The sequence below is a fragment of the Sciurus vulgaris genome (assembly GCF_902686455.1).
Source record: "Sciurus vulgaris genome assembly, chromosome: 1".
NCBI classification, from domain to species: Eukaryota; Metazoa; Chordata; class Mammalia; order Rodentia; family Sciuridae; genus Sciurus; species Sciurus vulgaris.
Window position 1 is genome coordinate 87,734,765 of NC_136461.1, and position 24,186 is coordinate 87,758,950.

Here is a 24,186-nt window from a genome sequence, read left to right on the forward strand (position 1 = left end):
GATTCCGAAGCCCTATGCTCTTTTCTACTATGTCATATGGCTTCCACTAAACTATGACAAATGTCTCAATGTTGAAAATAAAGAAAATGTATCTCTGGTGTTTCATATTTCCACATAGTTATCATTGTTGATGCTGTTACTATTCATGTGAGGGTGGTTGAAAGGGGGAAAGATATGAATCACTGTATATACTTCTATTGCTAATGTAGTCACTGTCTCCAAAGTCTGTCACTGTTTGTAACTCTGCCACTTTCTTTCACTTGCTGTCCAGAGTTTTGCACAAAATGATCTATTTCATATCTGATTGTAAAATTCCCAAGTTCCTTGTCTGCTCTTTCCCTTCAAGATCCTGCAGTTTCCACTCAGTGCTTCAGGGTGCCCACTGCCTGACTGTAAATCTGTTTTGCATAGCCAGCACTATTTCAGAGGCCACTGTTTGGTGCATTTAAACAGCACTTTGGGCAGAAGAATCAAGGCTACCTCAAAGATTTAATGTTCTAAAAGTGCCTGAAATTGTTTGCACAAAAAAATTTGGCTTGTTCTACAAGAATTCAATCCATGTACAGAAATAAGTGCTCTATACATTTAAAACTAATCCTTTAATCCTTAAAAATATTTTCCCCCAGAGTGAGTTCAACAACTAGTGGGAGAGTCACATATGACGTGTATGACATGAAAATTGAATGCTGCATTAAAGGCTTGAGTAATTACACTTGGTCATGTTCAAAGGTCATTCATTTGATTTTTAAAGGGTGAGAGGAGAGGTAATGTGCCATTGTGACCGTGCTGGAGGTGGGAGGAGGATTGTTTCTCCCAAATGACCCAGCTCTGTGATTTCTTGAAATTTAAGAGCAAACTCAAGAAAATTGATTCATTTGCATCATTGCACACTGTTTCAACAAGACACAGCCTGTCCTGTTCACTTGCAGTCTCTCAAACTGATGTCATGTGTTGTCCTTTCCTCATGCATGCCATGCTCAAGTGAGGTCAGGGAGTGGCAGGGCAAAGAGACGTTAGAGAGCTTGGCAAGCCATGCCACACCTGTGTGCCTCTGGTGGCAGTTGGTGTTCATCTGAAGCATCTGAGCTGGAAGGGAATTAAAGCAGCAGCACTGCTGGGCCTGGAAAACTTGTAATCCTTGCTGTGAGATAGCTCAAACTGATTGAACTCCACTGTTGGTGGCAAAGGCCGCACTTTGCCTGAGTTATAAAAAGAATCGTATTGAGCCTTTTCAAATGCCAGTTTTGGTGTGGATTCCTAAGCGTTAGGATTTTGTCAGTCTATCACAGAGTTCTCAAATGCTTCCTTTCTGGGACTTGCTTTGCCCAGTGCTGGATGGAAAGATGTGGAGGTTAATTTAATTTGAACTCTAATGAAAATGAGCTGTGCTGTTTTGTTTCCTGATGTGATTGTCATCATGGAGGTCAGTGCTAATGATGTGTCAGGCTCTCTTTGACAGTGTGCATACAGTCACAGTTTACTCAGAGCTCAGGAATTCCATTCTCAGAAGATGAGGAGGTATTGAATTGTCACACTAGGACTGCACAGGTGACAGCTGATGCATTTTAGATCACCTCCCTAGCAAAGTGAGCAGGATTTTCCTTCTTTCCTCCTCCTAAAATAATTTATTTGATCAAAGTCACTCTCTGTTTATGATAAACATTCACACCAGATTTAAAAAAAAAATCTTCATGGAAAAAGTAAATATAATCATTGAAGAATCTTTTAGAAATTTTGTTTAATAAGTGATGAAATGCAATACTACACTTACTACACTGCAGTTTAATTTTATCAATGCTGCTTGTGAATGTAATTCATTTCTGTGGACATAATTGCTTTAGTTAAAAAAATATAGGTCCATACATATATTAGAAAGAGTGCATGTGTTTGTGAAATAATTCCCTATTAATAGATTTTATAATTTGATGTGATTTAAATAAACTTATTTTATAATACTTTGAATATTTAATAATTTGAAAACAAATACTACTTATGAAGTAGAATTGGGTTTCAGGTCAATTCTTCATGTTACCAAGAAAAATTATATGAAACAACTGAGAAACAATCAGTCACAAACACTTAAGTTTTATGCAATAAACTATCCAGATGACAACCATTCCTGTTTTATGTACCTTATTTTTTAACCTCTATGCATGACTCTCCAGCAGCTTTATTGAGTGATAATACCTTTTATGCACAGATTTCTAATTTAGTGTGTCATCTGAAAAATACTCTTGTGTCATTGGAAAATGAAGGTTTGTTTCTGGACTTTAATAAATAGCATTCCATTAGAGGAAATAGAAAGTCATATTCAGAATATAAACAGTTGTGTTTTATAATATTTTAATGTGTTCATGTGCATACATAAAACTATTTTATGAATTCTATGTGATTTAATTTCTAAAAGATTTTTAAATTTTCATACATTTAATATATATTTGGAATTATTGGAACAGATCTGTGACTTCACAAATTTTATATTAAGTAAATTATGTAAGACAATACAATTCCATTTGGACATAAATGAACATAATAGCATTAATGCTGGAGTCACTTCAATGGTGTTCTCTTTATCTGCAGGGCAGTAGGGAATGCAGTACAACTAGAGATGATTGACATTTTTCCTAACCTCTCTGGATCCTTTCCTCATGAAAATGCTTAGCTACTTTTGGGAAGCACAGCTGTTCAACAAAGGACAGGGTCCAAGGCTGTGCCTTTGGGAGGGTTAACAGTAATTCAGCCAGTTGAGAGGCAGGCTAAAAAACGTCAGATCAGATATGCCAATCGCCATGAAAAAGGTGACAAACTGAAGAGGTGATAGTGCTAACTTGATGCTGAACTCAATCCATAAAGCACAATCCTCCAGATTGCGGGGGCACTTGGCAAATAAGACCCTTACCAGAGCATGACAAGGTTCCTCTGGAAGATGCTTGCAAGGTCTCATCTGAAAACTGGGTCCTGCCAGGAAGCCATCTGCATATTCTGGGGTTTTCTGTGCCTGCTGTTTTTACTGACATATTATTCATTGCAGAGTCTCTCTCATGGAATAAATGCATTGGGGGATAAAGGGAACACAACTTTATTAAATGATTTATTCAGGTTCCAGACAAATGATACCTATGAGACTTGTGCAAAACAAAACTCTATGGGTCTTAGGGTGAAAAGCATTCTTGAGCAACCGTGTCCTGTGTCTTTTTCTTGGGAACAGTGTTTTGACTCCCTTAGGATAATTTCTATTACAGATTTTTCCCAGGCTTCTAAGGCAAAAATAAAAACTCCTTTAGCTCGTTAGTTACATCTAGTCCTATAGAACATCAGCTGCCTCCCACAGCAGGAACTAAATAAGGATAAGCTTTTCAGATCAAAGGCAGGCCCCAGTTTTCCCAGAAAGAAAACCTACTAAAAACATACACTTTGATCTCCCCTTATCTTCCACCAGGTGACTTGATATAATACATATCTAAGAAGACACTGGCCTAGAGAACCACAAAAACCAATATCAGACTACAAAGACTGAGTATCAGCTGGTCTATAACTTAAGTGGCAGTGTCAAATATAGGTCAAGGAGAAGTTAGACTTTAAATAATATTTCCACGTCTAAGCTATGTTCTGAAGGTGTCGGGTCAAAATAAATTCATTATAAAAATATTGGTTTAATGTTACTTAGGTTAGCAGAAATATGTTAGTTAATAAAGATAAAATATTACCAGATGGCGCCTGTTGGCTAAATGCCCAAATCCTTCTTCTGTTATCTATGCCCTTGAAACTTCCTCCTTTATTCTTAGTAAGTTTGTAAAGGGTATAAAAATTGCTGGTGAATTCAATAAACTTGTCAGCAACCTAACACTGACCTGAGTCTGTGTGGTTGCTGTCCATCGTCGACGCTGCGCCGTCTAATCACTTGGGGCTTTTGTATTTCAGGCCATCAAGGACCCCTGGACTCTGCTGCTTGGGCTGGTCCCCGGCACCAGATACTGATTTCATTTATTTCCTTCTTTTTGGTATTAAAAGGAATATTTGCAGAAAGTATAAGATGATTATATAGAATTCATGCCTCAAAAATGTTGGAAGACTTTCTCTGTGAAATAAAACTGAACATTCTTTTATCATAAGAAACACCTGAGTGCACACATAAGTGAAAAATCTCAACCTTTTTTGTATAATTATTTCTGTGCAAGAAAATGTATTCATGTCATCTCCTGTCTTTAATACAGCAGTTATATCACATTGTCAGAACATAAAAAGATCTTTAACAAAGCGAGTAGAGACTTCTAAAAATATTCAAACATTGCCTTTTAGCCTAGAAGTAGTCACTAATTAATTCCAAATAAGCATTACTGTGCAATAAGGATAAAAATTAAAACACACATAGACACATGACAATGATTATTGGATTAACTAATCAATGTCCAATGAGAAGGTAGATGAATTTACTGCATATTATTAACTGAATTGTTTTGAATTTGCTTTTTCACTCTGATTTCCATTTTTTATTTGATTAAAAATACTAGAACTCATTGCTACTTACATTTGCTACTGAATTTACATTTCAATTACATCTTAACATTAGCTGCAAAACATACTGATTTGTAGTGTTAGCAACTACACACTTAGTAGGTTATATATCTGCTGGTTCAACCAGAAATAAATGCCATGTGTTTCGATCCCAAGTTGATAAAATTGCAGGATGGGGTGGTGTGGGGGGTCTCTCAACCACATCCCGCGTGGATGAGAAAAGGGTTAACTGCCGGAGTATGGTGTTGGCTATCAATCAATCAATTACCGTAAATTTATCCAACCAATAAACACACAACAGCCAATACTCTTTTTAAATGTGTGTGTGGGGGGTGAGGGTCTGGCCATACCAGCTTTGGCCTCTAACAACAAGGACTAGCTCAATTCTTTTTTATTTATAGACACACAGGTAAAGGAGGCCAAGACTGGGAGAAGTTTCTTCTGTGAGTGATAGTGTAGGGTGGAGTTAGGGGAGCCATTCTTTTAGGGGGAATAAAGCAGAAGGAAACAGGGAACCACTCCCACACAGTATCACATGCTACCCTGCAGTTCCTAGGGACTAGACATCCGAGTTCCGTGGCTCAACCTAATCTGATTCTGCTAAATAAGGATGGTTTCCCACAGACTGGCACTGACCCTGGGGCTGTCTTACTGGTATATAACATAAAGTTCACAAAAGGAAGGAACCAAAAAATAAGCACATGGACTGAAAGGCAGGGGTCATGGGGTGGGAGAGGTGGTAGGTAGGAGAAAAATGTCTTCAATGTGTTACTGGCATTTTCCCCGGCTTGTCTGTCTCTCCATGTACTCTTCTTGACTTTTTTTGTAGTTGCACTATGACCAATAGAAAAATTTTTCCAAACCTATATGGTGATACAAAGATCGGAATGTGTATCTTCTATCCAAAAAGGCAAAACTGAATTTCATAACATATTAGAATATTTGCTTCCAAATATAAGAAGGAAAACTATGATTAGAAAATCCAGAATGCTTCTCAATGCATATATATCAATTCAGAGTGTGAGAAACTAAATAATTCAAATTTTCAGTTGAATCTTAGGTGCATTTATACTAATCGTAGATTTTTTTTTTTTTTAGTTCTCAATTATCTTTCAGGAAATTTAGAATCAGCAATTTTTTAATGTAGTGCAATTTTTGTGAAGTGCTGTTCTCTTTAGTGGTTTATAGGAGAATGCCAAATTTTAAAATGCTCAGCATGTAGTTGCTAAACAGAAAGGATAAATGTGTGAAAAAGCTCAGCCTTGCTGGATATGTGGTGTGTCGTTCAAAGCCATATCAAGTCTCCTATAATTCGCCTTGCAAGATTATACGTGATCCTGGCTCAAGCTGCCATACCATCTTGCTCTCCCCACCTGTTCGAGGACAGCACTCTTGCAGCCATAGTCCCACTGCATCATCAGTCGTTCCATCTGTACTGTACTTTCCCAAGATCATAAAACGTACCATAGTATATCTCACTTTAAATAAAAATGAATCTCATGTTTCCTTAAAGCTACCATGCTGTTTCCCTGCTCTCATTTACTGTAATAATCCTAAATGGTTGTATTTGTTTCTACTCATTATCTCTTAAACTCACACCAGTAAAGCTTTTTGCCCCAAAACCAGTCATTGTGAAAGTCTCAAATGACTCTCAGGTAAATGCAATTTTCATTCTCAAGTAGTATTCTACTCAAATAAGCAAAACAATTGGCACAGTTGATTTACCTTCCTCTTGAAATATTTTCCCACTTACTGATCTTTATTTGTTCTCTTTTCCACTGTTCAGATGCTTATCTTATGACTCATTCTTGGTTCCTTCTTCCCCTGACTTCCCAGCTTTGGTCGGCCATGGTCCCAGTCCCCTGAACTCATCTTTTACACATGTTCCCATTCTAGGTAAGAGTGTGATCTCTCTTGATTAAGTAACATCTTGTTTTTTAATCTGATGACAACTAAATATAAATCTTCAACCCAGAGCTCTCTCCTGAATTCTCTCTCACCAAAGAGTGTTTACCATGTCAAAATTAAGACAGTTCCATTCTTCAGTTAATCAGGCTCCAAAACACCCAATCCTCCCTAACCTCTTGCTCTCATGCTCCACTTTCTGTTCATCTTCCTCTCCTATCATTTGCCATTCATGAGATTTAAACTTTTCAAAGCTCTTAATCTGGGCTTTGCAATAGTCTATCTGCTTTCCCTATTGCTGCCTTATCCCATCTTCTCCATTCTCCTCAAGGAAGCCAGAATGATTCTCTTTAAAGAATAAGTCAAATCATATAAGAAATGTACTCAGGCCTCTCCAATGTCTCCCATCCTAAATAATTTAGGAAACTTGCACATCCTACAAGATTGTTCATGATGTAACTCCCTGAGAACTCGCATGTACCATCTACTACTAATTCTTTACTCATGCTGCTCCAGCCATGAGGCCCAACTTTATATTCAGCAAACATGCTGAATCTAATTCTGACTCAGGGCCATTGCACTTGCTGTGCCTTTTGAAATAACAATCTTTTGCTAAAGTGCTTACTTTTTTCTGTCAGTTCTTCTGAAAAAAGAACTTTTGGCACAGTGCAAGAGCTATCATTCAGTATTTAAAAGTTCTATAATGAACTTTTTCATGGTACAGATTTTTCACCAGCAATATAGCAATATAATATATAATATAATATATAATATATATAATATATAATATAATTTTGATATATATCAAAATTTTCACATCTCTCTACTATGTCTATGAGGACAACAAAACTTGTTAGAATTTTGGTGTGTGTGTGTGTGTGTGTGTGTGTGTGTGTGTGTGTGTGTTTACTGTGGGACTTTCCATTTGGGGCTGGTATTAATGACATGTTTCCCTTCCAGCATTTCTAAATAATATGTTTAATAATTTAGGCTAAGTTTTATTAGTGTCTTTTTATTATCACTCTTGAATATGGAACTCACATTAATCAGTGCCCTTTGAACAATGCTGCATTATCCACCACCTCACTCTACACAATTCTCTGATTCTAAACCAGTATTAATTACAGAAACAATGCCATGAAAATAAACATGGTTCTTCAGTATTAAAATTTCTGAATATCATGAAAAAAGAATTAACTGAAAATTGCTAAGAATTTAGTTACTGTGTACACATTAGTTTTGAATTCCCTCCTGTTTTCTTGTTTGTGATTTTACTATTGTGCACTCATATTTGCTGGAACTTTCTCTATAGAGAGATCCAGCCTTCAAGATGACCTGCACCTTTCCACCTAGGTGATATCATTCACCTCCATGTCTATATTAGAAGACATGTGTCTGATTTTTTCCTAGAACGCTTGGAAGTATCTCAAAAGGACAGTTTGGGGTGCAAACATTCAGGCCACAAGCACACATGGGGATGTAAATGTCTCTGAAATACTAGGCAGGAAGACCTTATCTGTTTATTAATCCCCTATCTGGTGTCCATAAGACCCTGTCTATCCTGTCAGTTAATTATTTTCCTAATTAATTTCCTAATTATTTTGTAGTACTTTCAGTAATATGTTGAATAAGTGTCAAAAGTGGGAATGTTTGTCTTCTTGCAGGTCTCAGAAAACTTTCAGGGTTATCTTATACACTTTGATGCTATTTGTTGGTTTATTTTGGCCTTTGTTATGTTGAGGTACATTCCTAATACACCTAACTTGTTTAGTATTTTCATCAAGAATGAATGTTGAATTTTATCAAATACCTTTCCTGCAACTATTAAGATGATCATATGATTTTTTTTTTGTCCTTCATTCTGTTGATTTACTGTATGGCATTTATTGATTTGAATAAGTTTGTGTCATCAAATCTCTGTGATGAATTGAACTTGATCATGGTTAATAACCTTTGTAAATATGTTTTTGCATTTTGTCTGCTAGTATTTTATTAAGGATTTTTGCACTTATGTTCATCAAATTTATTGGACTGCAGTTTTTTGTTGTTGTGTCCTTGTCTGGTTTTATTTATTTATTTTTAATAAGAATAATGATGACCTCATAGAATGAATTTGAAAGAATCCCCTCCTTTTACTTTACTTTTTTTTGAATATCTAAAAATAACTGGTATTAGTTATTCTTTAAGTGCCTGGCACCAATAATGACCTCTTATCCTCAGCTTTTCTTTGATGGACAACTTTTTAAATTACTGATTCAATCTTGTCACTCATTATTTGTCTGTTTGTATTTTCTATTTTAGCATGATTCAATCTTGATAAGATACATGTGTCCAACAATCTGTGCTTTTATTCTAGGTTGTCAAAGTTGTTGCCATATAGTTGCTTATAATGATCTCTGATTTATTTTTATTTCTATTGCTGGGGTGTTAACATAATGTCCCTTTTCATCTCTGATTTTGTTTATTAGTTTTCTCTCTTTTTACTAGTCTATCTAAATGTTTGCCAATTTTATATTTTCAAAGAATCATCTCTTTATTTTAAAATAATTTTTGTATTGTTTTTAGTTTCTGTTTAATTGATTTATGCTCTTGTCTTTATTATTTCCTGCATCCTATTATTTTTGGGCTGGGTTTACTCTAATTCTGTTCATTCTTTGAGATGCAGTAATAGGAGCTTCATCTGAGCTCTTTCTGCTTTTTTCAAAATAATTACTATAAACTTTCCTCTTAGTACTGTTTTGCCATATCCTGTAAGTTTTGGTATATTTTATTTCCATTGTCAATTGTTTTTAGAACTTTTATTTTAAATTCCCTTCTTAATTTCTTCCTTAACTCAACTGTTGTTTGAGAGTAAATGTTTAATTTCCATGTGTTTATATAATCCCATTTTTCTTATTTATTTCAAGTTGAATTGTATTGTTGCCAGAAAATAAATTCAATATAATTTTAATTTTTAAAAATTTATTAAACCTTGATTTGTGGTCTATCAAATGATCTAGAGGATGTTCCATGTGATGATGAGAAGAATGCAGATTCTGCAGCTGTTGGATGGAATGCTGTGTAGATACTCATCAGGTCCATTTGGTCTACGGTGCAATTGAACTTTGCCATTTCTTTGTTGATTTGTTTTGGATGCTGACAATGTGGTACTAAAGTCCCCAGTTATTATTGTATTGAAATCTGTCTTTCCATATAGGTCTACAGAGATTTGAGTGTTCCCTGTGGGTGTGTATGTGTACACTTTAATTTATTTATTTTTTGCTCAATTGAACTCTTTATCATTATATAACATGTCTCATCTAATTTTATTGAATTTAAAGTCTATTTTATGTGAGATATATATGGCTACCCCCGCAATGATCAATAGATCATTGACGTAGATGATCTTATTCTACCTCTTCATTTTCAATCTGTGCATATCATTCAAGGTGAAACAATATAGTTGAGACTGGAGAAATAAGTTCATTTACATTTAAGGTATTGGAGAAATATGCTCATTTACACTTAAGGTATTCATCAATAGGTAAAGTCTAGCTATAGCAATTTTGTAACTTAGTTTCTAGTTTATTATAGTCCTTGTTTCCCCCCTTTCTCACTATCTTATAGTCCTTTTTTGGTTAAGTGATTTACTCTGGTCATGCCTTTTTATTCATCACAAAAACATTTTTCAATTTTAACAAGCTATTTTGAAGTAATAGCAATATAACAAGGCCATAAAGATAAGAAAAAAAGGAAAACACATTAATAAAAACTGCATAGTTACACTGCATTTCTCCCCACATTTTGATTTTTGATGTCACGTTTTATTTATATCTCTTTATATTGCTTATCTCTGACTATATAAACATAGTCATTACTTTTAGGTTTTTGGAGTTTTTAGTCTTCTTCCTAAATATATGAATGGTTTACATACTATATTAACATAGAAGAGCTTCTGAATTTTTAGTGAGTTTTATGTTATCCTATCATTTATTACTAAGTTCTCTCTCCCTTTTTTTTTAGTTCGAAGAAATCCCTTTAATTGTGTGTGTGTGTGTGTGTGTGTGCGTGTGTGTGTGTGTGTATGGACAGGCCTGGTGGAGATACATTCTGTCAGTTCTTGTTTGTCTGGGAATGTCCTTTTTCCTCCTTTTCTAAAAGATAGTTTTTCTCAGTATAGTACTATCAGTTGGCCAGGTTTTGTCCCTTTCAATGTTTGAAAATCTGATGCCACTCTCTTTTGGCTTATAAGCTTTTGTTGAGAAGTCTCCTGTCAGGAAAACTGGGAAACCCTTATGTTTATTTTATTTTATTTTTTATCTTGTAGCTTTTTTTACTAGTTTTTTATTGCTGTGACAATAATATCTGAGGAAAACAACTTAAAGGGGAAAATATTTATTAAGATTCACCATTTTAGAAGTCTCTGTCCATGTTCAGTTGGCTCCAATGCTTTGGACCTGGCGCTTTGCCCAGCATCATGGTGGTAGAAGTATGTGGTAGAGTAAAGCTGCTCACCTCATGGCAGCTAGGAAGCAGAGAAAGGAAAGCCCAGAAGAAAATACCTTTCCAGAGCATGCCCCCAAGGATCCACTTCCTTTAACTTGTTCCATCTCCTATAGTTTCCATGATCTCTCAGTAGTGTCATCAAATTATGAATCTACTAATATATTAACCCACTAATGAGGTTAAAGTTCTCAAGATCCAATCATTTCATAAAGACCCCACCTCTGAACATTTCCACTGGGGTCCACACCGTCAACACACAGCGCTTGGGGTCACATTACAGATCCAAGTCATAAAACCTGAAGAATCTTCTCTTTCACATGTAAGATCTTGATTATAAGATGTCGTAGTTGTACACATGGTTGAAGTAAATCAAACTGGTGACTTTTTTTTCTTCATCTAACTGGATATTTGTATTTTTTTCTAGGTTTAGGGAATTTTCTGTTAATCATTTTGAAGAAGCTAAGTATTCTTTGAGCATGGTCCAGTCTCTTGAACTCCAATAATCTGAATATTTGCTTTTAAAATGCTGCTCCAAAGTTCCCATAAACTTTCTTAATTCTTCTTCATTCCTCTTTCTATTTTTTTTTTTTTGACTGCATATTTTCACTAGCCTCTCTTCAAGCTCACTAGTTCTCTTTTCTGTTTAGTCTGTTCTGCCATCTTTTTTAATTTTGGTGAGTGCATTTTTCACTTTCAGGATTTCTGTAGTTTAAGATTGTTTTAATCTTTTCATGAAGTTTCCCCACTAAAATATGAAATCATTTCTCTGTGTTTTCTTTAAGCTCATTGAGTTTCCTGTAAAAAAAAAAAAAAAAAAAAGTTTTAAATTCTCCACCCAATTTCATGCATGTTGATTACTATTATATGGCTTGTTTTGGTGGCTTATTTGACTGTTAGATGAAGTGATGTTTCCCTGAATATTCTTGATACTTATTGGTGTTTTACTTCATCTCAACATTGAAGGATTAGGTAGTCTAGTCTTTGTAAACTTAGTGTTTGTACCTCTTTTCACAAATTCTAAGCAGCATACTGATTTTATCTGAACCTGTAGTCATTTCCACTATTTAAGCACTAGATTGTGGCCTATATCTGGGTTTTCCGAGTCTGCTGTTACTGTATTGTTGCTGTTTCAGCGCAAGATGGCAATTCAAGCCCAGGTTCATCACAAATCTGCATTTGCTATTTTGTTGAGCGTGAACTAGGGAAGTATCTTAAAGTGTAGTCTGTCCTTACAAGCCTCTCTCTGAAACTCAGTATGCCTCATGCAGTCACCAACCTGTGATGTGAAAAGAATTCTGTTCAGTCATGGGCAAAATTAATTGGGAGTAACCAGCCCCAAGCTCCTATGCCACACTTTTGATTCAAATTGCCATAATGTCAGGTCAAATCCTGAGTCCACTCTCCAAAGAAGCACTGGCATAGCACGAAGGCCCACACTACTCTGAGCTATCTACCACTGAATTTAACCTGTTGCTCAAGACTGATATAACCAGCCACAGGTGATGCTGTCTCTGCCTGAGTCTCTGACTGTTCCATAGGCTTCATTCATGGGAACTGACTGGGAAGAGGAAGCTATTTGACCTTTCTAGGTGTCATCAGTCTATCACTGAGTGACAAGGGCAAGTCGTGTGCCTATTACTTTGTGTTACCCCCAGCAAAAGGTGTCTTGCTTTGCACTATGCAGCCAAATTTTAGGAACTATTGGTGAATGCCGGGGTCCAGTCCTAGCAGTGGTCGGGGATTCGAGGTGGATGGGAGGCATCGACATGGTAGAGAAACAGCACCCAGAGACACCAAGTGTTCTGAGGCTGAGAGTGAATCTTTATTGTTCACAGAGTCTTTTTGTATGTTTTTTCATTTGGTATTGATTATATCATTTCATGGTTAATACAAGGAAATGTTAAGTAAAAAATCTTCAAGAGTATAATTAATAATCTTATTTAATAAACATGTTTTTACTGTATGATAGCTTAAAAGAAAAAACAGTTCCCAGCAAGGTAGAGGGCATCTTGCTCCGTTTAGTTTTAATTTCCCTGAAAGAATACGACATTTAAGTTTCTGTAGAAGTTACCCCTTCCAAGAACTCTAATGTTGATTATTAACAGTGGAATGTTTTTGTTATTACTAACAGAGAATAAAGGAATCAGCTTACAGTTAAATTTTATTCTATTTTATGTACTCAATGACGTACCAAAACTCTAACTAGACATAGGAAGAATACAAATTGTACTTATGATTAATCTATTTATTTATTAAGTGGGGAAAATATCCTTAAACTTAATCTTAAACACTAAGAAAGCAATGAAGACCAAACACCACATCAAAGCTCAGAGGAACACTCTTATATATAACTTTTACAGAATTTGTATACTAAAAGAAATCACAGACTCCTTACAAATTTGAGCAAATCATAATTGCTTATTTATAATTTCATGTAAGTATTAATATTAAACTTTATTATATGTTATTTTGTGTCCCAGCACCATAAAATCTCCCCAGTATTCTCTATAATCTGATTCTAAGGATATATTAATTATTAGTATTAAAAGCAATGGTACATGGAGATATGCCACATCTATGGCACCCAAGAGGGAGGATGATCTTTCAACAGAACCATGTCAAGTGTTGGAGTGGTAGGAAATAGATGCGGCAGTGAAGACAGTACCTCGGCCACCAAGGCTGATGATCAAGTTGGATTACACCAATGTCATAGCCTCAAACACCACACAGCCTACAAAGTGCAAGCAGAAAAACATTGTAGGCTCTGTGTTGCAGGCTGAAATCCAAATCCACCTCATCAGCATGCAGATCTCTACCTGATGCCAGAGACAGTCTAGAGGTTCCATGTTCAAGCACTGTCCTGGGAAAGTAACCTTTGGTTTCTTAAAGATACTGGTTCTCACTGCAGTAAATCGGACATTGAGTTCCTTTGTGGCAGTGTGTTAGCATCCCCGCCCTGGTCTCCAGGGGTGGAGCATTGTTCCCTCCTCTGCTGCCCAAGATCAGAGGAGGAGTGGTAAAGGCAGCTCTTTGTATGCAAAGCTAAAGTAGTTCTAGCAGCTCTGTCTGTGAGTGGTGGCTTTGAGACAGGAGTTATGGGGCTCTGCCCAGCTCTGGCTTTCACCTTGCAGGCCTAGTGTTGAATTTCAATTCTGAGGCCTGAACTTGCTCCCTTCTCCCTCCTTCAAGCAGGGGACATCTCTCCCCACAACTCCTGCACAACTCTCCCTAGCATTGACTTCTGGCCTGCTCAGAAAAATAAAGTACCCATTCTCCCCAAAATAACCTATGAGAAACAGCAATGTGTCCAAGTCCGAATCTTAAATAAAGACCTAGAGATGTTGTTTCATGCATTTTTTAAACAGACCATTTCGCTGCGGCAGTGTGTGTACCATGGGCCCAGCTCTCTCCAGCTTTGTTCAGGACTTGGGAGACGCTGGATTTGAGCCAATAAAGTATCACGAGGAAAACATTGAACTTTAAGAAGGGAAAGCCACTCCTCCCTGAGTAGACTGGATTCTTAGAAGACTATATGTTAGGTGCCAGTAGTTGTTGCACAGGTAGTCTTAACTCCCTCCCATCTCCATCCTGGCACCTTTGTTAGCCCAACTCCAAATACCCTGATTCTTAAAAAAGAGCCCTTGAACGGAATTAAACCTGATGGAAAGTGAAGAAAAAGGTCCAGAAACGTAAAGGTTTTAGGACAAGCTCGGTGTCCGGAGACTTCCACGACCCCTTTGTGGCCCGAGTGTAATCTGGGGTACGTGCAGAGGAAAGGGGCGCTGGAGGTAGGCCACAGGCAGCTTCTCCCCACTCTCTGGTGGACAGTTCCGCAGTTGGAAAGGAAGAGGTACACAGACAACTGTGCACCAGGAGGGGGCGGTCCGTGCACGCCCGCGCCTCTCTGAAGGGGGGCCACACCACGATGCCAATCGCTCGTGAACCCCTGCCAAGCTGGGGGCCCTGGGGACTACAGGTTCATAGATGCTGGGCGTAGGATGGAGTCAAGTAGGAGGGCCCAAGAAAGGGCGCAAAGGGGCTCCCCGCAGTGGCCCTAAGCCGGAATCAGGCGGCATAGCTGTGGCCGGGGAAAGGACATTGGCTGCGGAGTAGGATGCGAAAGTTTGGGAGGGCAGGGTGCCAGCGGCTTGTGGTCCGTGACTCCCTCCCGCCGGCCGCTGTCGCTGCATGTCCCCGCCGCTGCACCGGGCGTCCCAGACTGCCGCGCGCCGCCACCCGCTTGCGCCGCGCCCTCGGCGCCCAGGTTCTGTTTCTACCACTTGGTCCTGCGGTTTTGGAACCAGATTTTGACCTGTCTCAGGAAGGCTGAGCGACAGCGCTAGGTTCAGACGCTCGCATACTGAGCGAGCTACTATAGCGCGTAGCCCAGAACTTGTTCTCCAAGGCCACCAGCGGCTCCGTGAAGGCGGTGAGCGCTCGCCGGGCTTGGTGCATCTGGGCTCAGCGCAGCTGGGCTCAGCGCGCCAGCGCGGGGACCTCGGGGAGCCGCGCCAGTCGGGCCAGCGGGTGAGACCGCCTCCGTCGTCGGCTTTGCTCTCTTGGGCCGCCAACACCGCCGCCCCGACCTCGGGGGAGCGCGTGAGGCCCATCTGAGCGCTAGCCGGTCCCGAGTCCTCTGCGTCCTCCTCTTCCTCTTCGGCCTCTGAACCCTCCGGTGGGGTCGCGGGACTGGCACCTTGGCCCGCAGTAGATTAAGACCTCGAGTGCGTTTAGTGCAGCGTCTCCCCGGTCCCTAGAAGCCTATTTTGATGCGGGACTCCAAGGGTCTCCCGGTGTCTGACCAGGTTTCCAGGGCTCGCGTCTTCCCAGCCTCCCTTTTCTTGGCTTCCGGTGGAGTGAGGCGCTGGGCGGGGAGCGTAGTGTGGGTGAACTTCTGCGGATCCAGATGTCCAGGACCAAGAAGATCTTGTGGTGGGAGGGAGCCGCCTTGGCCCCGCGGTCCTGCCCGGCCTGCACACCCGCCCCTGCGGGCCGCCTGGTGGTGGTGCTCCGGCTTGCCTTGGCTGTAGTTCAGTCGCAGATCTCTCCCGAGATATTATTTTAAACGCAAATTCTTTTTAATTTCTTCATTAAAATATTTTTTACTTTTTCATTTGCATATTCTTTTTTAAAAATTTTTAATTTCAATTAAAAATCATAAATTTACATAGGGCAATGTTGTTTGATTCATTTTGTTATTTTTCCCCTTCCCCCCTCCCCTCCCACCCCTCTTTTCCCTCTATACATTCCTTTCTTCCTCATTCTTACCACCCTCCTTATCCCTAACCCTAAACCTAACCCTAACCCTAACACTAACCCCTCCTACCCCCCACCCCCGTATGTCCTCATCCGCTTATCAGCGAGATCATTCGTCCTATAGTTTTTTGAGATTGGCTTATCTCACTTAGCATGATACCCTCCAATTTCATCCATTTGCCTGCGAATGCCATAATTTTGTCATTCCTCATGGCGGAGTAATATTCCATTATATATATATGCCACAGTTTCTTTATCCATTCATCAACTGAAGGGCAATCCTCAGTAGAAAGAGCGAAGCAGGTGGTATCGCAATACCAGATCTTCAACTCTATTACAAAGCAATAGTAACAAAAACGGCATGGTATTGGTACCAAAATAGACAGGTAGATCAATGGTACAGAATAGAGGACAGGGACACAAACCCAAATAAATACAATTTTCTCATACTAGACAAAGGGGCTAAAAATATGCAATGGAGAAAAGATAGCCTCTTCAACAAATGGTGCTGGGAAAACTGGAAAACCATATGCAACAGAATGAAATTAAACCCTTATCTCTCACCCTGCACAAAACTCAACTCACAATGGATCAAGGAACTCGGAATCAGACCAGAGACCCTGCATCTTATAGAAGAAAAAGTAGGCCCAAACCTTCAACTTGTTGGCTTAGGATCAGACTTCCTTAACAGGACTCCCCTAGCACAAGAAATAAAAGCAAGAATCAAAAACTGGGATAGATTCAAACTAAAAAGCTTTCTCTCAGCAAAGGAAACAATCAGTAATGTGAAGAGAGAGCCTACAGAGTGGGAGAATATCTTTGCCAATCATACTTCAGATAGAGCGCTAATATCCCGAATCTATAAAGAACTCAAAAAACTCTACACCAAGAATACAAATAATCCAATCAACAAATGGGCTAAGGAAATGAACAGACACTTCACAGAAGAAGATGTACAAGCAATCAACAGATATATGAAAAAATGTTCAACATCTCTAGTAATAAGAGAAATGCAAATCAAAACTACCCTAAGATTTCATCTCACCCCAATTAGAATGGCGATTATCAAGAACACAAGCAACAATAGGTGTTGGCGAGGATGTGGGGAAAAAGGTACACTCATACATTGCTGGTGGGGTTGCAAACTAGTGCAGCCACTCTGGAAAGCAGTATGGAGATTCCTCAGAAAGCTTGGAATGGAACCACCATTTGACCCAGCTATCCCACTCCTTGGCCTATACCCAAAGGACTTAAAATCAGCATACTACAGAGATGTAGCCACATCAATGTTCATAGCTGCTCAATTCACTATAGCCAGATTGTGGAACCAACCCAGATGCATATTCTTATAGATGGAATAAATCGAAGACAAAGAAAACTGGAATATTTTTGTCTTGGGTTCATTTTCTAGTGGTTTTTAATTATCTTGTTATAGATATACATAATATTGGAGTTCATTTAGACATAATTATACAAGCATGGAATATGATTTGTTTCAATTCAGTCCCTCTTACCTCCCCTCCTCTCTCTCTCCCTGTTCCCTTTCCTTTACTGATATTTCTCCTATTATTTATGGTTTGCTTTTAAATTAGCTTGGCTTATTTAAAAAAATATAACATGGTTCTTTTTTTAACGTAGGAAGAATGGTTTTGAACAGCATGTTATGTAACTAATATTGTAGAAAACATCAAGAAAAATTGAAAAATTTTCAATGACTTTTTTTTTACCATCTTATTGAGAAAATTTATGTAACTGAGAACAAATTAGAATTCCAGAATAAACTGGGAGAAATTTAAAGTGACTTTCCAGTCAATTACTCATTACACCTAGAGGCTTCTTGAAACCTCTGGATTGCATGATAGAACACTCTTACATGCCAGACATAACAAGATAATGTGATCACTAAAGTTACATATTGATGAGAAAAAGGAATTATCTCTATTACTATATATTCACCCACAAATCAACAATATAGTTTACAAATGTTCTAGTTTCCACAGAAGTAACAATTGCAACTCCTTAATTCTGGAAATTGTAAGTAAAATTAGCTTTCCTTAGATCTTTTTATAACCTTTGAAATGTAGTAATTTTTATTTTTTAGTGAACCAAAGAATCTCAGATACTCTTGTAGTTCTCATTTAAAATATTTTGCTCCACAAAAAGACATTAAACTTCAAGGAATAAGTTACACCTTTAATTAACTTATGTTGCTAACCTAAAGGCATGGTTGTTGCCAGCATGGTGTTAACCTATGAACTTTAGAAGAACTGACAAAACTATAAATTCCTGAGAAAACTCCAAAGTATAGAATGTAACTTCAGTATCTCCTAACTATCCTGTATTATACTTTCTTAGTGTATCACTGACCATACACATTATTTAAATTTTCTAAAATCAATAATTTATTTTCTGAAAAGAAAATGCTTTGTTCTTTCATGAGATTATCTTTCCTCCAAATATGAGGTAGAATATTGCTTATAACTGTAAATCCTGTGTCATATGCATCTTGCTATCTATCTCCATAATAATAACTTTACATATATTTAGTTTAGGAAATAAACAGATACATTCAAAGAGAAATTTAGTCAAATATCATTATTTCAATATTTGGATTTTAAAGTGAATTGCAAAATCTTGCCCAAATACATTAGAATTTAATTTTATGAGGTCCTTAGATTTATGTTATTCATAGATTCCACATAGTTTCCAGAATGCAGTGGGAGATAGGTTCATTGATATGGTTCATTTATTTCCCCAGGAAAGGAAAATTTAGCAAAATAATTATTTTATAGTTGATTTTAGCATTATGTTTAAAAATTATTTGCCTGTCCCAAAGACATAAGAGTTTCTTCTATTCTGCATGTTGATTTGCATGTACTGATTTTGAAACATTGAACAAACCTTGAATTCCTGAAAGAGTCCTCATTGCTCTGTTGTGCCCAGTGGCTCAAGACCCCACAAAGACCACCAGAGACCATGATCAATGCAACCAACAAAGAGTCATTTATTAGCAAGCTGGAGCCTGGTACTCCACACACTCAGTAACCAGTGACACTAAGAGGCCCCGAGCCCATGTTTAGCAGGGTTTTTGTAATGAAAGCTAGAGTGCTCTTTTTGATTGATTAACATATAAAATTGCATACAAAGCATGTTATTTTAAATTCTGGGTCACCCTGACCGCTAGGGGAAGGGTGGTCGGCCACCTGGCCTTTACAGACAAAATAAGGGACGAAAATACTTTGCGGCTTTTCTGAGGGGTTGAGGGCAGTTTGGGAAAAGCCTCATATTTACACAAGTGCAGGCTTTTTCTTTTTCAGCTCCACTCTACATGCTGACACTTTGCTGAAGATTTTGTACCTATGTTCATGTTTTTCTCTCTCTCTCTCTTTCTGTCTTTGGTATTGGTGAATATTGACCTAAAATGGTTTATGAAATGTTTTCTTTTTTTTTTTTCTGTTTTGAAGAAGAATTGTGGTAGCACTCATGTTATTTCTTATTTAAATGGATAAAATAACTTTCCATTGAAAACTGAGCAAACAGTTGTTTTTCCAGGAAGTATTAAAATAGTTTATTCTTTTAGTATTTATAAATATTCTTCACTTTAACTATTCTACCTTGGGAGTTTGTGGTTTTTGATAAATCAGTTCATTTCATATAATCTGTCAAATTTATGTACATAGAGTTTTTATGATATTCATTTTTATAATTATTTTTTTGTACCAGGAATTGAAACCAGGGGTGTTTCTTAGTCACTGAGCTATATTCCCAGCCCATTCTAGTTTTATTTTGAGAAAGTGTCTCACTAAGTTTCTTAGGGCTTACACTAAGTTGCTGAGGCTGGCCTTGAACTTTGGGTCCTCCTGCCTATGTCTCCCAGTCACTGGAATTACAGGTGTGCACCACTATACCCAGAATATTTTTATAATTTTAATGTCTCTTTTATCTGTAGTATTAGACCTCTTTTATTTCTGATGTTAGTAATTTGTGTCTTCACTTTTTCTTTTTTTTTGGTTTGTCTTTCTAGAGGTTTATTGTTTCTATCTTTTCACTCCTTTATTTCCTCTTCCCTGATTACTTTTGGCCTATTATTTCAGTTGAATTTTCAATTATATTTTTTATTATATTTGTACAGTTATTTCTCCTTCTGGTTGCTCTAGGAATTGCAGCATATATAATCAAACTTTCCACTATCTAAAATAATAGTTCATCAATAGAATGTAGGAAACTTATCACTACTTAGAATCCTTTATTTTTCACTTATATACTATAGTTTCTATGAATTACCTCTTCATATAATAAAAATGTAAAACAAAATTGTACAATACATAAGTATTAGAAATTATATTTTTAAAAATATAAATAATAAAATTTATTTTCGATGAATTAGAAAGAGAGCAAGCTGTTAAATTTATAAAAATTTACCATGTGATGGCTCTTATTTATTTTCTGATGTTCCAAGTTCTCTTCTGTTCTCATTGTCCTTCTATCTGAAATACTTGTTTCAGAAAATATCTTAGAGCAAATCTACAGGTTATGAATCCTCTTAAATTTCTCTTATTTGAAAATGTCATTATTTCACCTTAATTCCAAAAGGATATTACTCCTTTTGTGGATATTCATTGTTCCCTAACAATCTTGTTTGAAAAACTTGGTTGCTGGAGTGTCACCATGTAAAGTTGTACAGTCTTTGAGAAGTGGGTCTAGTGTTAGGGTTTGAATGTGAGGTGTTTCTAAAAGCTCATGATTGAGACAAGGCAAGAACATCCAGAGGTGAAATAACTGGGTTATGAAAGCCTTAACCCAATTAGTGAATTAATCTCCTAGTTGGGGTTAACTGAGTTTTAACTGAAGGCAGGTAGGGTGGAATTGGGGGTATGCCTTTGGGGTATGAATTTTGTTTCTGTCGTTGGAGTCTCTCTTTCTTCTTCCTGAGTATCATACGAGCTGCTTCCCTCTGCCACACTTTTCCATGATAATTTTATGCCTCACCTCAAGTCTTGAAAAATGGAGCCAGCTGTCTATGGACTGAGACCTCTGAAACCATTATCCTTTGAATAAAGTTTCCTTCCTTTAAAGTTGTTCTTGTCAAGTCTTTCAGTCACAGCAGCAGAAAAGCTAACTAAAACAGGAAGTTCTGGTGTGCACTGAAGGAGACTGGGAACTCTAGCCACTTCCTCTTGCTCTTGGCTCTTAGGCTTGAAATGTGAGTGGTTTTTCTTTGTCATGCACTCTTGCCATGATGTCCTAGTCCCACATTAGTCAAAAGCAAGTGATTGTGGGCTGAAACTTTCAAATAATAAGCCAAAATAAATCTTTTCTCTTTATAAGGTAATTAATTATCTCAGGTATTATATTAAATGGAAAGCTGATTGACACAGTTATTTTTAATTACTATAATAATACTTGGACATTACATTTCTTTGAACACTAGAAAAATGTTATGCAATTTTCTTTCCATTTCCATGATTTCTTTTGTCAAATACGTGGTAATTTAAATTAATTAAGGTAATGCACTTTTTGTTTAGCCAATATGATGATATTTTTCCTGTGTCTATAGTTTTTAGTAGTTTAATTTGATGTGACTCAGAATGAATTTCTTTGGATTTTTTCATCTTTGAAGCTCATCAGATTCCTTAAAATAATGGTCTTTTTTTTTTTTTTTTTTTGCCCAAATCGGAAGGTTTTCAGCCACTATTTCTTTAAATACTTTCTCTACTCCACACTCCTTCTTCTCTTTTAGAACTATTGTAGTTCTTTGTTATTAATTGCACAAATCTCTGAGGCTCTCTATTAATCATTTCCTAAATATATTTTGTATCCCTTTTGTTTATTTTAGATAACTTTTTTTTGAATTTATTTTTGAATTTCCTTATTTACTTCTCTGTCATCTCCAATGTGCTCTTGAGTCTATTTAGTGAGTTTCTAGAGTTTCTAAATTTCATTTGCATTTTTCAGTTCTGATTTTTCACATGATTGTTTGTATCAACTAGTTCTTTGTTTAGACTTTCTATATTTCTATTTGTTTTAAGAGTGTGATTGCTTACTAGGATATTTTTTTATAGTAGCAGCTTTAAAGTCTTTGTCAAATAATTTCAATATCTATGCCATCTCAATATTGAAAACTATTGGTTATTGTTTTCTCATGTAAACTGAGGATTTTCTCATTCTTTCAGTTTTATTCATATTTTTTCAATATTATATTATGAGATTCTAGGTCATTGCTTAAGTCTATAAAGAGTGGGACAGCTTTCTTTTAGGAGACATTTGACCACTTCTCAATCTTTCTTATTCTGGTTACTATTAGGCTTAGGCACACTAATCACAGGGATGAACCCAGGAGTTCACAAACAACTTCACAGAATAGTTTCATGGACTCCTTAGAACTTTATGGTCTCCAGGAGTCTCCATTTAGTCCCCTGTTCAGAAATCTAGGGCTTTTATAACCCCACTCCACTGTATGTTTCTTCAAATTTTCTGTAAATGAAGACAAGCAGCAAGAGGTCAGAAAGCAAAACAAAATAACAGGGAACCACCTGCCTGTTTAGTTCCACAGCTCCCCGAATCAGAGGGAATGAGCGCACTCCCTGGTGTTGGGCTCCTGCAGTGGCCTACTGCAGCCTCTGCCACTGGTTCCCAGCAGACTGCCTGGGCACTGAGAGTGAGTGTGGAGGAAGACAACGAAATAAAAAAGAATTCCTGTGCTCTCTCTAATACTAGGTATTCTTCTTGTGCTCCTCAAACCAGAATTAGAGGACTCTTGTCTGTGTGTGTATGAGTGTCCACTATTCTTCACGCTGTACTGAAACCAGGGAACAGGATACAGAAGAAAAAAAAAGATAATATTTCAAACACTGTTTTTTTTTTCCTTGTACATTTATATTATTTACTTTCCACATCATCAAACTTCCATTCCTTATATTTTATCATGGATTTATATTTTAATTCAGAAAGAAAGAACACTTGTGTTGCAATATGCTCCTATCAGTATGCTTCTGACTTCAGTAACTTACCCCTCTTCTCTGAAAAGTTTATGTCCTGCATTGTTTTCCTCCCTTTTTTCCCATGGGAAAACAAAAGGAACATACTTAACAGTTACTATTCTCTTATTCCGAAAGGTTTTCTCAAGATTAGTGCATTAGATAAAATTTCTGAAGATGAAAGTGTGCCATGTTATCATAGTTAAGTATTTGTTGACCTTTGAGAAAGGGAGCACACAGCAACTGAAATCACTCTGAGCTTTCCATTTGCATTTTTCTTCCTTTCTGCTGTGATTAGACTGGATGATTTCATTAGTTTTCTTTTGTCAACTTGTGTATACTTTCTGAACCTAAAGTGTCAATTACAGAGCTTGTTCCTGTACTCCAAACCCATATTAATGACTTTCTACTTGCAATCCGTACTTGACTATTTAATAGTCATAAATTAAACATACTTCAAGGATCATCTCTTAAATTCCCCAATTTGCCTTCTCCTGAAAATGCTTTACCAAACTTTCCCATTTTAGCAATAGGTACCAAGCTTCATTTACTTACTCAGACCTTAAAATTATAAACAAACCTTGATTTAATACTTCAGTAAGATGGTTTGAACTCATTCACCATGTATCTGTCTGTACTGCTCTCACCATTTTCTCTGAAACATATCATTAACCTCAATTATCTCTGCATTCAAAAGTTTAGGAAATTGATAAAGTTCATTATGGATATTCTAGCTCTTGCTGGAGAAGGCAAAAGCCTGCTAATTCAAGTTTCAACAAGTGATAGTGACAACTTGTGATAATGAGCATGGTGTTTAAAACAAATTCTAGGTTATATCAGGATATTTCTTTGTATGAATGCCTGCATTGCTCAGTTGTGACAAAATACCCAAGATAAAGAAATCAAGGGAGAAAAGGTTCATTTTGACTCATAGTTTCTGAGGCCTTAGACTATGGTCCTTTGGCCATACCACTTTTGGGCCTGTGGCAGCATAGACTATCACATGGGAGAACATGATATAGGAGTCTACTTGCCTCATGGCAGGCAG

The 24,186-nt window shown here is 37.2% G+C and overlaps 1 protein-coding gene and 1 pseudogene across 2 annotated transcripts in view; one reads left to right on the forward strand and one right to left on the reverse strand.

Annotated features, from left to right (window-relative positions):
- LOC306639399 (uncharacterized protein) overlaps positions 1–24,186 on the forward strand; it is an 829,262-nt gene that overhangs the window by 93,717 nt on the left and 711,359 nt on the right. The gene's annotated exons all lie outside the window — the stretch shown is intronic.
- LOC306639873 (NK1 transcription factor-related protein 2-like) lies at positions 14,884–15,640 on the reverse strand (annotated as a pseudogene). Its single transcript has one exon. The product of its transcript is annotated as an NK1 transcription factor-related protein 2-like (transcript).